Genomic DNA, 12,482 nt, shown 5'->3' with positions numbered 1-12,482 from the left:
CAAAATGTTTCGAGAGAAGTTTTGCGCAAAGTCTGCAGTCACACTGGCAAAACTTCGAGATCCTAAAGATCACGACCTTAAACTTCTCGATCTTTTGCCACTGTGACCACGGCTAGTGAGTAAAATTCTGTCTAACAGTGATCTAAAGATTTGTACAGGCTGAGTGTTATGAAGAAAGATGTTATCTATGATAAACTAGACCTCTTTTTTTTTTCCTTGGCTTTTTCTTCTTATTCTCTTGCTTTATGTGACACCTGTATGTCTATTTGCATGTACACTGTATCATGCATCAAAGTAAGTAACCTGCTTTGTGCTAAGTACTATATATCATGTACACAGCTGTACTAGTATGATTTCATTGATGTGAATATATCTTGACTCGTCATAGTAGTTAAGCATTTTTTTTTCTTCCCAATGAATAAGACCTCCAACTACCAGTACATGTTTCTTTATGGGCATCCTGGGAGCAATTTGAATTGTCCTTTAAATTTTCATACCAAGTAGATGATTGAATCAACATATATTTTCCATTCGTTCCCCTTGTTGCATACAAGACGTCTTTTGTGTGGAGTGTACATTCTATCCCAGCGATTATGTTTTTTTGTTTTGGGGTTTTGTTTTGTTTTTGTTTTTTTGATGGAGAAATACTGTTTAACACTGTTGTGGCTCAATTGTCAGAAATTGTTGAATTTTCCGTACTGAGTTGTGTGAGTTAGAAATGCAAGAAGAAGAAAATCATTCCAGGAACTGATTTTGCGAACTGAGGCTTATTATTTTGAAATGCCTGAAAGAGAAACTCATTCCAGCATTCAAAACTTTAGAGGATTGTGTTGTCTCTATCAAGAGATCTATAAATAGATTGTTACTGCGCTAGTGAACTATTTACTACTGCAAAGCAAGATATTTTTGTGGCATGAAATTTTCTCGAATTGGAGCCGACAGCCTTTTTCGCAGAATTAAATTTTCACGAACTGCCACTGGCATTCAATGCATGTAAAGTAACACAGGAACTTTCAGGTGCATTTTAATTTCAGTAATCTTGGCTCTTTGCAAAATTTGTGAAATTAAGATGCATGTGAACATTTCTGGCTTTACATTACGCAGTTCATTCTAATACTGCTGTGGAGTGGAATTACCGAGTATGAACAATCTAGTTGTCACTTCCAGATTTATCCAATTTTTTAAGCATTCGGCATTCATCTTTCTCACTTACATTTTTTTCAGAGGTCTTTATTCACACAATATATCAGAGAGTCTTTTAGCATGCTGCTCAGATTATTTCTACCTTAAAACAATGTCAAATAGTGCATTTGATCATGAGTGTAAAGTGGTGAATATTATCCTTACACGACTGCTCGCCATGCCTCGAGGATGTTGATACAGCCATCATTAATTTCAAGTGGAGGATGATCGATAAACACATTGTTCCTCTCATGTGTGAGTCAAGAGCCGGTATCAATTTCAAGAGAATCGAGCAAGTTTGGGGGCATCGTACAAAAATTCATCGGGCACCCAAACAATTTGACAGCCAAGCACCAGATATGATCTTTTATCACAATATTGACACTACGATCACTATATAGGAATAAAAATAACATATGCATGTTGGGACGAGACCATATCATCTGTCCGAGAAATTGATGCCATGCATAAAGCAGTGTTTTTCAGGTGCAATTAAATCAGACAAACTCTTCCCATTCACCCCCCCCCCCCCCCCCCGTCTTGAAATCCACGTTTTTAAAGTGCAGTTATCATGACAATCACAGCTACATATAAATATTTGACACGATGTTCCATGGGAAAGTCAGAACACCGAAACTAACTCGCCTTATGAGAAACTCTCAGCACTCATGTATCAGCTGTAGAAACATGAATGTGTGTTTATAAATGATACAAATACTCATGTAGATGATTTATAAATGATATAGATACTCATCGAGGATTCATCTTTCACTTCTGTTTGTCCTTTTTTTTTGCAGGGGTAGGTCGACTGTCTGACCGTCATAGCCCATAGATAGATCCAGCGGTCAGCATCGGACCACAAAGTAAGGGAGAACCCTGCTGGTTGCAGCTGGACGTTCAGCCCTCTGTGATGTCACTTCCAAGTATCTTGTAAGTTTATCTTTTAAGACCTTGATACTGTAAAACAAAAACAAACAAAAAATGCATGAAACTTTCACATGTTTTAGAAAGGAGCCAAGATTTGCGAAAGTAGAATGCATGTGATATATTTTTATTCCTACACAATGCATTGAATGTCAGCACAATGCCGTACCATAACCATCATGGTCGGCAAGTTGCAAAAGTTTCATGCCGTATTTCTGGTTTTGCAATATTTTTCTCTTTAACTCTTTCAGCACCACCAGGCAACTTCTGCCAACTCAATAAAATTGATATAATGGCAGATTAAAAGTCCTAGGAAGTGTTTAGGAGGATTTTAGCGCAACTAGTTTAAAAAAGAAGATCAGCAATAATGTAATTGATCATAAACTCCATACATGTGTAGGTTGTTCTTCATCCTCATTCTTTTTAAGTATCATGTTTTCACAAGTTTTCACGAGAATATATGCCCAAATTAAAATCTTTGGAGCTGTTGGATTCATTTTTCTCTGTCACCTAAGAGGTCCTAATAAAAAGTGGGTCCCACCTTTTATTAGGACCTCTTTGTTTTTGGATATCTCAGCTACTTCAAAACAGATTTTCATCAAGTAAACTTTGAGTTCCTCTTAGAATTGTATGCTCTTTGATATTTCATATAAGTGGTTTCTAATTACATGTATCTCACAAGAAGTGAGAACCTGAACCCCCATCTCAACCAAAACTATACCATCCTGTTTTAAATCCACATGATATGCCAAAAACTTCACCACAAATTTTCCGGTGTTTACAAATGAGGTTTGGAAAATGTTTGTTCATACTACCTTATTGCATGCTGGGCCATTGTGATTTCCACGTATTTCATTTGTATTAATATTCATAACATTTGGATCAATCACAACCCATCAAAGAGAGAAAAAGAGAGAGGGAAAAAAAAACGCTTTGTGTGTTTTGTATGAACCAGATTGTGTGGATACCCAACTGAGCTTCAGGAGTTAACGGAAAATGTTACATTTAGGTGTCCTGTGTTGAGAAAAAGTATAAATAAAACCCTCAAAACGTCACTCTCAGTGGAGGGTGCAGAGGATCGATGATCGATGGATGATCGGCGAGAGAAACAGTAACTCTCGCCAACACTTCAAAAGTGGAAACCTCCGGCGCGGAATAATCAATACTTTGCCGGAGTGGCTGGCCTGGAGAGGAGTAGGCATCTCGCGAGGATGCGCGAACACGAGCGCTCACACCTGTTACCGCCGTGACGCAACATCCAACCGCATCTTCACTCGACGTGTCCGCAGGATCTTGTTCGACTTCATTTATGGCCTTGTGGTTAAGTTACTTCCTGTTAATGCAGTGATTATAACGCTGTATTCCTCAGACTTACAGCAAGCGTGTAAACAATTAACCATCTCTATTGTTTTATTTATTGTTGTGGTGAACAAGGCAACAACCTAACAATACATTGTATATATGAGAGAATTTGTTCAGCCTCTTAGCAATGAGCCAGTGCTATCTTTGAAATTACATATCTCATCTTGAAAAATAGTTGTTGTTTTTTTTTTTTTTTGGGGGGGGGGGAGTGGAAGAGGAGGGGGTAGAGTTTGTTATGATTTTGTGTTCTGATGCCAGGTCTAGTTGTGAAAACTTTTGGCCACTGGTGGTTTGGACCTGGTGAACACCAGCTGTCATGTAAGTCCATTTTCAACCAGTGTTTACATTGCTGTCTGTGATATACCAAGTGTGAACATGCCATTTTATAGCTTGTTTTATTTGTCATTTGTTTGTTCATTTGGTAAACTGGCACATCGTCTACAACCACACTGTCCACTGTTCACCTAGTCTAATGCCATCTCGTCTAAGCTCGCTTCGTCTACTACCAACTCGTCTACCAACCATTTTGTCTAAATGCCAATTAGTCTAATTGCCATTTCGTCTACTAACCATTTAATCTAATCTCTAATTTGTCTAAGTCACATTTCGTCTAATACTCATTATGTCTGTTGACCATTTCGTCTATCAATCATTAGGTCTATGAATGAAATAGTCTACAGCTCATTTTGTCTAATAGCCAATTGGTCTACATCCACCTTGTCTAATACTCAATTAGTCTAATAACCAGTTAATCTACTCCCAACTGGTCTACACCCAACTGGTCTACTCCCAACTGGTCTACTCCCAACTGGTCTACTCCCAACTGGTCTACTCCCAACTGGTCTACTCCTAACTGGTCTACACCCAACTCGTCTTCTCCCAACTGGTCTACACCCAACTGGTCTACTCCCAACTGGTCTACTCCCAACTGGTCTACTCCCAACTGGTCTACTCCCCAACTCGTCTACACCCAACTGGTGTACTCCCAACTGGTCTACTTGTTATATAGTTGTGGTTTTTTTTGTCTACTCCAAACTCCTTACTTAAGTCTACTTCATCTAGTTTCCTTTCCCATTGAAATAGGTTGAACACTCTTGGTGCCCTATTTGGTTTAAATTTTTTGTTCTAATTATGACTTTTTATAAAAAAGAATAATGTCACAGTGTGAAAAACTTGCTGTGTTGTGGTGCTGGATGTGTAATTATACGCGTGCATCCGGTGTCAATCCAACTACACGCACACATCGCTCGGATCGTTGTACCTTTACTTGTGTACCAAACGCGATGAAATATTACTCGATAATTCCTCATTCGGGATCCCGCCAAGATTGCTGCATGCATGGACGGGGTGGACGGTCGAAATGTAATTCTGTTTCGTATGACTGACAATTCGTTTGTGATGGAGGATTGTAACTGAACTAGTTTATTATTATTTAGTTATTTTACGGCCAGGATGTTGACTGGATAGTCTTGTCTCACCATTAATATGTCTTTATATTCAGCATGTGTGGAATAATTAACAACTTTAAAGAATAGACTATTATTGATTTTTGTACCAGGGCAGGGTTATGAATAGTTCGTGACAGTGAGACGGACTGCACACTAGGCAAAGTGGTATATTCATTATTAGCATGACCAGATGGGAATGATCAGTTTGGGTAAATTGTTGAGAGTATACCAGTTGGGAGTAGACCAATATTGGGTGTAGACGAGTTGGGAGTAGGCGGGTTGGGAGTAGACCAGATGGGAGTAGACCAATATTGGGTGTAGACGAGTTGGGAGTAGACGGGTTGGGAGTAGACCAGATGGGAGTAGACGAGTTGGGAGTAGACGAGTTGGGAGTAGACCAGTTGGGAGTAGACCAGTTGGGAGTAGACCGGATGGGAGTAGACCAGTTGAGAGTAGACCAATTGGGTATAGACACCAGTTGGGTGTAGACCAATTGGGAGTAGACGAGTTGGGTGTAGACGAGTTGGGTGTAGACCAGATGGGTATAGACCATGTTGGGTATAGACGAACTAAGGGTTGGACGATATGATTACTAGACAAAGTGAATGTAGACGAGATGACTTGTAGACGAGGTGGGAGTAGACAAAGTGGCAGTAGGCGAAATGGATATTAGACGACATGACAAGTAGACATTGTGAGTATAGACGACTTGGCTATTAGATCAATTGCTCAGTAGACGAAATGCTCCTTAGACGAGTTGGGTATTAGACAGTACGGGTAGTGGGCAAAGTGACTATTAGACAATATGTGTACTAGACAAAACAAGTTGTAGACCAAATGGGTATTAGACGAATCGGTAATAGACGATTTGCCAGTAGACCAATTGGAAAATAGACAGAGTGGATGTAGACGAGGTCACTATAAACCGTTCATTTGGCTGGATGGCCCATATTCAGCTACACTAAGCTGGTCTTCCATGGGGTCCAGTTGGATGTGAGGTGGGACCACTTCACCGGGTTAAACACCCTGCTCTGTGCGATGAATGAATGAAGCGGGATCTTTTACGTGCATGAGTTGTGACTCTCTCATACGCGGGACCTCCATTTTATGTCCTATCTGAGGGACAGAGTGTTTTGCCTCTCGCTAGAGGGGACGGTATGATTACAGTATGATTAGCTCCAGTATGGTTGTGAATACTTACTTGATATTGCAAAGCCGGAAACATTTGCAAATGGCGGCCTTCTTCGCGGCATGACACTTTCGTGAGTCGCCACTATACTAATGATGCACAGGATAGAGTGTGTTAGTGAAGGTGCGGCGCGCTCGAGAGTATTGACAATGGTGCGACATGCACGAGGCGCAGCCGAGTGCATGTTTGCAACCGTTGTCAATACTCGAGAGTGAGCCGCACCTTCACTAACGCCACGAAATAATCCTGTGCATCATTAGTTTTATAAAATGGGTCGAAAACTAACAGCATTATTCACGTACCTTTGTGGGTCAATACCAGTCAGCTACATGTAGCACTCGCTCAAAAGTCAAGATGTCCGAAGATGTTCGTCCCAAACATTTACGCACGTCGCACTCGGAAATCCCGCACTACTGTACGTACGTATTAAGTATACGTACGCCACGTACTGTTATGCACAAGAAAGGCCGCCGGCTGTTGTGGCAGCCCGCGGCCCGAACTAGAAGTTGTTTACAGGATTGACAGCGCGTATAGTAGCGCGTGACGCACTTGTAACAACTGATTGAGTGCGCACTGCTAGTGTAAAACATTGTGACGTACGTCAGGCCAGGGAGGTGGAAGAGAGACTCTTCTTAGTGCTTACCTGAAGAAAATAATGCACGCACACGTGACTCATTTCAGCGCTTCCAATTGGCTACATTCTTGAACCCATTTTATAATGGCATTTAATGCACTGTTTAGAAAAACACTGATACAGAGTGTACATGCATTTTACTTTTCTATATCTTGGCTCCTTGCGAAATTCGCAAAGGTTTTGTGCATGGGTAACTTTCTGGTTTTACGGTATTTAAAGGGAAGCAGTCCAAGATGAGAATACAGGTTAAGAATTCATAGGACAATGCTCCTTTTACAGCAAGAAATATTTGTCATGTTTTCTATTGTTCTGTTACCTCTTGACTCGTTTTTAAATTTTTTAAGAAGAATTTTTTGTTTTGTTTTAGATTTTAGTAAGTCGCTCTCAGTAACTGATAGCCATCCCTCTCTGCACGCAGGGGTAATTTAGCTATCACCTTTCCTCCATCAAACTATCAGGTGTGTATGTGGGAAACCAGCAAAAGTTTCAATTACAGGTCCCTTGCTCTTTCTTTTATTTTTTCATAAAGACATATGAAAGAAAACAAAAACGAAATCAGAGTTGGTTTTGGTTGAGAATAGAGACTTGTCCTGGGAGAAAATATTGACGATTGCAGTTATACACCATCATGAATATGAAATTTTTAAGTGTGTGTTTGTGTGTGAGTGTTTATAGTGGTTAAAACCACATCAAAAATGATACAGGTAGTACCTATCCAATATCAGAGCTTCTATCCTGTAACAGTATTCTTTTGCAATATTTACAAAATTTTTCTTCATCCAAAATATGAAAATGTGTTATTTGCAATGAAATATATTTTTTAGACATTTGATGTGGCATGGCTAATACATGCAGATTCTCATCTATATGTAACTTTAATATTTTTTATTTAATTTTTTTTTTGTGTGCATCAGGTGCAAAAATCCTTTTTATACATTTTGATTCCAGCAAACAAGTAGCAAACTTTAGAAGGCAAAACGTGGTGTACTACTTCTTAAAAAGAGATTAAAATGCCTGTGTAATGGAATTATTGTCGTAATGAATAGGAGAGTTTAACTTCACGTGATAGTCCTGTATGGACCTTAGTTATATGATTAGTGTTGCGAGAATGCACATGACCACATATTCTGACTTTCTGAATGCAAACTGTATATTCAGTTTGGTCACCCAGATAATGCCTTAAAGGTGCATAGTCCTTGTAGTGTAGAGGGCGGTGTTGATGATACTGCTGATCACCGTTAGCATTGATACGAAGATTGCCGAAGTAGAGCTTTCATCAAGAGTAAAGTGTTTAGGTGTTGCTAGGTAACGTTGCCTTTGTTGTCTTCTCTGCGCATCACGCAGTCTGTAGTAATGCCAGGGTGCGTGCATATGTGCTTCTTATTATGACATCACAAAAGAAGTTTGCTGAAGCTGTCATCACCCTCAGTCGAATCATGAGCCGAACTGTGATCAAACCACTGACTACAGTGGATCGGACTTCTTCGGACTCGGGGAAATGGGCCAGAGCGTAAGCGCTAAAGAGGAGTCGATAGCGTAGGTCTCTATAGGAAACTTGCGCCATGCGCCCGCGTATATATTTGACTAAACCTCCGGGACCATGTGCCTGTAATATTGCAGTGATGGTGGAAAACAAATTCCTCCCTTTGTAGTTGAAAAAATTGGCATGAAATTTCTGAGGTGTCTTCCATATACTGCACAAACATGAAGCTCAAGAGCGAAATGTTGGAAGTTACTCTATCTTGCCACTTCAGAGTCATTATTGTAGTTCGCTCCATCAAATATATGGCACACTCAATTCTGGAAGCAGAGGTAAATCAGAAGTATTTCATTAACAGAGGCATTTTTTTTTTTGGGGGGGGGGAGGGATTTTATGTGGTACAGTTGTATAATAATTCATATCCAGTTGGCATTAGGTCCGATTCTGATGAAACCTCATTTCTATTGATAGAGTCGATTGATTTTGGGTCGACAGCAAGAGGTGATTCCTCCCTTTAATTGCCAGTGATTGATCAGTTGCCAGAAGTGTGCATTCCTGGTGTAAACTAACTGGCCAGTGATGGCCGGTGGGCAGATACTATGGCAGGTGTATTCACCGTCGGCTTGGACCACTTCACTTCTAATCCTTTCATCTCGTCAAGCCATGATCAGGGACATCAATTACCACACCTTTCATATTTTTTTTTTGGCAATGCCCATAACACCCCCCCCCCCCCATGCTGGTTTTATTTGTTGCTCAACTTAACTAATTCACCGCTACTGTCGTGTGTCGCACTTGCGGCGATGTGCCGTTGCATTGCTGGATATATTACAAATAGAGCAGGCTCTAATCACTTTCAAATTTAAATGGACCGCTCATCATCGCCGGGGTCGGGGAGCGAGACAACGACAAATTGTGTGTGTTTCGAGAGCTGTAATCAATGAAATTAGGAGGGTGCTGCTCGGCTAATTGCTGGGATATAAGGCTGTAATAATGAGCATTCATGAGCCAGTCCAAGGCCAGTGCTGAATGGGAGTAATATATTCTCTCGCTCTCTTTCTCTCTCTGTATGTATATATCTATATATCTCTCTCTCCCTCTCTCTCTCTCTCTCACTATCGATCTCTCAGTCATCACAGATACTTTCTCTCTATATATGTATATATTTATATCCCTCTCCATCTCTCACTATCGATCTCTCAGTCAACACAGACACTTTTGCTCTATATGTGTATATAGTTATATCTCTCTATCTCTCACTATCAATTTCTCAGTCATCAGATACTTTCTCTCTATATATATGTATATATCTATATCTCTCTATCTCTCAGTATCGATCTCTCAGTCAGATCTCTCAGTCATCACATATCGAACATTCAGCAAATAGTATGTAATCAAGGTTTTTGATATGATTGCTTTCCTTTCTTTCATATTTGTCTGTCATTGTGAGATTTCCTCCCTTTATTGCCATCTTTGCTTCCAATCATTTCATTTCATTTGTGAAGTTTTCCACACAAATCACATTTGTAGCATTCATCTCAAGATCAATGACTAATAACAAATATTTGAAAATTCAGTGTATACAAACTGTACTTGAAATAATATTTCATGATACAGAAATAGTATTTCAATAGTATTTCATGATACAGAACAGGGTCGAATCATTCAGAAGAGTAGATCATATTCAAATTGGAAAATTAAGCAATGTGCGGGGAACCTAAAGAAAATCAGATGCTTGTGGGGGTACTTGTAGGTCCCCAGAAAAGAAGTTCAGCACACTCACAAATGCATATAGGTTTATATATACTTTTGATTCTTGTGAAGTAGCCTGGTATGAGCACTGAAATGATTTTCATATAAATGCAGTGAAAAGTGCAGGATTGAAGACGACTGATCACTCTGTCTCGAATAATGAAGCAGTTCAGACTATGACTGAGGTATTTTTTGTCTCCCTGTAGAATATAAAGTGCAATTTCATTGCGAGGACAGGTGAAAAGTAAATGCACGGAAATACCGTAATTCTGTTGAGCCTTCCAAAAATACTCTAGTGTGTATACTCAATGTTTAGAGTCACCCCTGTGAGAAAAAAAAAAAACAACAGAAAGGAGAAATGTAATCAATCACTATTAACCAGCTGTACATTCGTGAATATTTTATCTGCATTCCTGGTGAGCTAATTTCAAATTCTTGAGCTGCGTGTGTCTTGCAAAAGTGTGTGTGTGTGTGTGTGTGTGTGTGTATGTATGTGTGCTCGTATTTAGCTCTGTCTGGATCAGTGAGATGTGGATGCATCAATTTTTAGCGTACCACAGAATTTGGATACCCTCAGAATTTTCAGTGCCTCAAGAGTCTTTTTTTTCTTTCTAGCATCGCCTGCTCCCTGCATTTTAGCTCTCTTTTACCGCACAAAGCTAGACGCCATTTAGGTCCAAATGAAGTGATCATCGGCTTGTTATCGTGCAACAAATCTATGTGTGCGTCAAAATGAGCGCCCGCGGGGCATCCAATTAAAGTGCAATTAATCCGGCAGCTCTGATCCATTGGTTGCTCACTCTCAAACATGAATTGGGATAAGCTATGGTAGGGAAAAAAAAAAAAGAAGATCTAGCATGAGCACGGTTAGGGATGTATTCTTGTAGAGAGTAATCAATGTGATGGAAAATGTGGTTACCTGTAGATTCTGAAATCGACACCATGTGTTCCTGTTCACGAGCCACTATCCCGTGGCTCCTTTTGAGTTGTTTTTTTTCTCGACGATGATGGCCGATTTTAACTGCATGTTGCAAGTGCATTGTGGGATAGCCCTCCATTATCCATTAAAGGTCAGTGCCGTGGGCAAGTGCTATGATGTTCCATCATCCGCTTTCGTTGAAGCAGAGCATGTTTGCTAATGTGAAACTTCCTAATGGTAATGCGCGGTATGCCGATATTCTCCCCCCATACATAAAAAGAATACGCCATGAGGTCATGTTTTATTCATCGCCATGGTATTCTGAATATTTTTACATGTAATCTAAATCTAATTCTCTCACTTAAAAGCATGCAAAGGGTTTCATTAGACAGGGGAATTCATGGAGCCGTACTCCAAGGCAAGGGGGACGGAGAGATATATCAGAACGTGAGCACAAAGAGAATGATAATAGGATGATCCTCGTCAGAATCCATTTTCTTTTTCTCTTGTTAGTGGTCAGGAGAAATGCCTAACATATATACTGTCCAAATTCAAGTAAATAGGTCTTTGTGTTTTTTTTTCTTAAGTGAAGTTTTTTTCCTGCATAGTGCTTTTTAAAGGTACTTTTTATCATTGGGAGCAGTGATTTTAAAAAATATTCGAGATATCACTTGTGATGCATATGGTAGGTGAGATGTATCACAAAACATCCTACCATGTGAAAATTTTACAATTAAGTCTAAAATATGAGGAGATATCACTATTTTTTTTCAATAAACCATAACTGTAGACGGTTTAGTCTAGAAACATTGTCACTTAACTATTGTTTACATTTTGTATATTTAACAATACTAACATTGACTATACTGATTAAAATTTTTACATTGGTTGTATCTATCCCCAACTCACATTTTAGAACTGTTTTGAAACACTAAAGCTGGGTTTTTGTTTTATCTGCAAATGGTAAAACATGCCTTTAAACAGATCTCATTTGTGTACCAAGTAATGAAATCGGCAGTGAATTTTTCACACCTGCTGAATAAGGAATATTGAAAACACACATTGACCATAACACTGTTTGGAGCAGGTTGATTTAATTTTGATTTCAATTTGGCAAATGCTGTCTGGTTGTTATAAGTTTAGTCATATTTATTGGATGAATGTATTTAGCATACATTTGTGCAGTTTGTGAATATTTCTTTTATATCACATATTTAGATGAATTCTTAGTGAAAGAATGAGAAGATCCATTTTTTCTGTTTTTTGTTGTTGCAATTATTACAAATATCTTCTGCTTATACATTGTATATAATTTCTCTGTTTATTTGATGGAAATGAAAATAGATTTGAAACTTTGAATCTAGAATTTCATTTTTTTATTTTTTTTTATTTTGAAAGAAAAAAAACCAAAATGTGATAAACCATTTTTTGTGTTTGTGTCTTGTTAATTTGAATTAGAATTGCTTTATGAACTTGTTATTTCTGAAAGGTTGTTTTTTTTTCTTTGCAAAAAAAAAAGGAAAGAAAAAAAAGATGCTTGCTCATCATACATGATGTAGGTGCAAAGATGGCATATGTACATCCCCCTCCCC

At 39.0% G+C, this 12,482-nt stretch overlaps 1 pseudogene; it reads left to right on the top strand.

The window, feature by feature from the left end:
- LOC139713222 (plexin-A4-like) overlaps positions 1–12,482 on the top strand; it is a 274,914-nt pseudogene that overhangs the window by 146,297 nt on the left and 116,135 nt on the right.

Source organism: Diadema antillarum, unplaced genomic scaffold (assembly GCF_040938485.1).
Source record: "Diadema antillarum isolate AM-2024a unplaced genomic scaffold, OU_Dant_1.0 seq00001927_RagTag, whole genome shotgun sequence".
Classification (NCBI taxonomy): domain Eukaryota; kingdom Metazoa; phylum Echinodermata; class Echinoidea; order Diadematoida; family Diadematidae; genus Diadema; species Diadema antillarum.
Note: the sequence above shows the minus strand (reverse complement) of the source record. Positions and strands in the feature narration are given on the sequence as shown.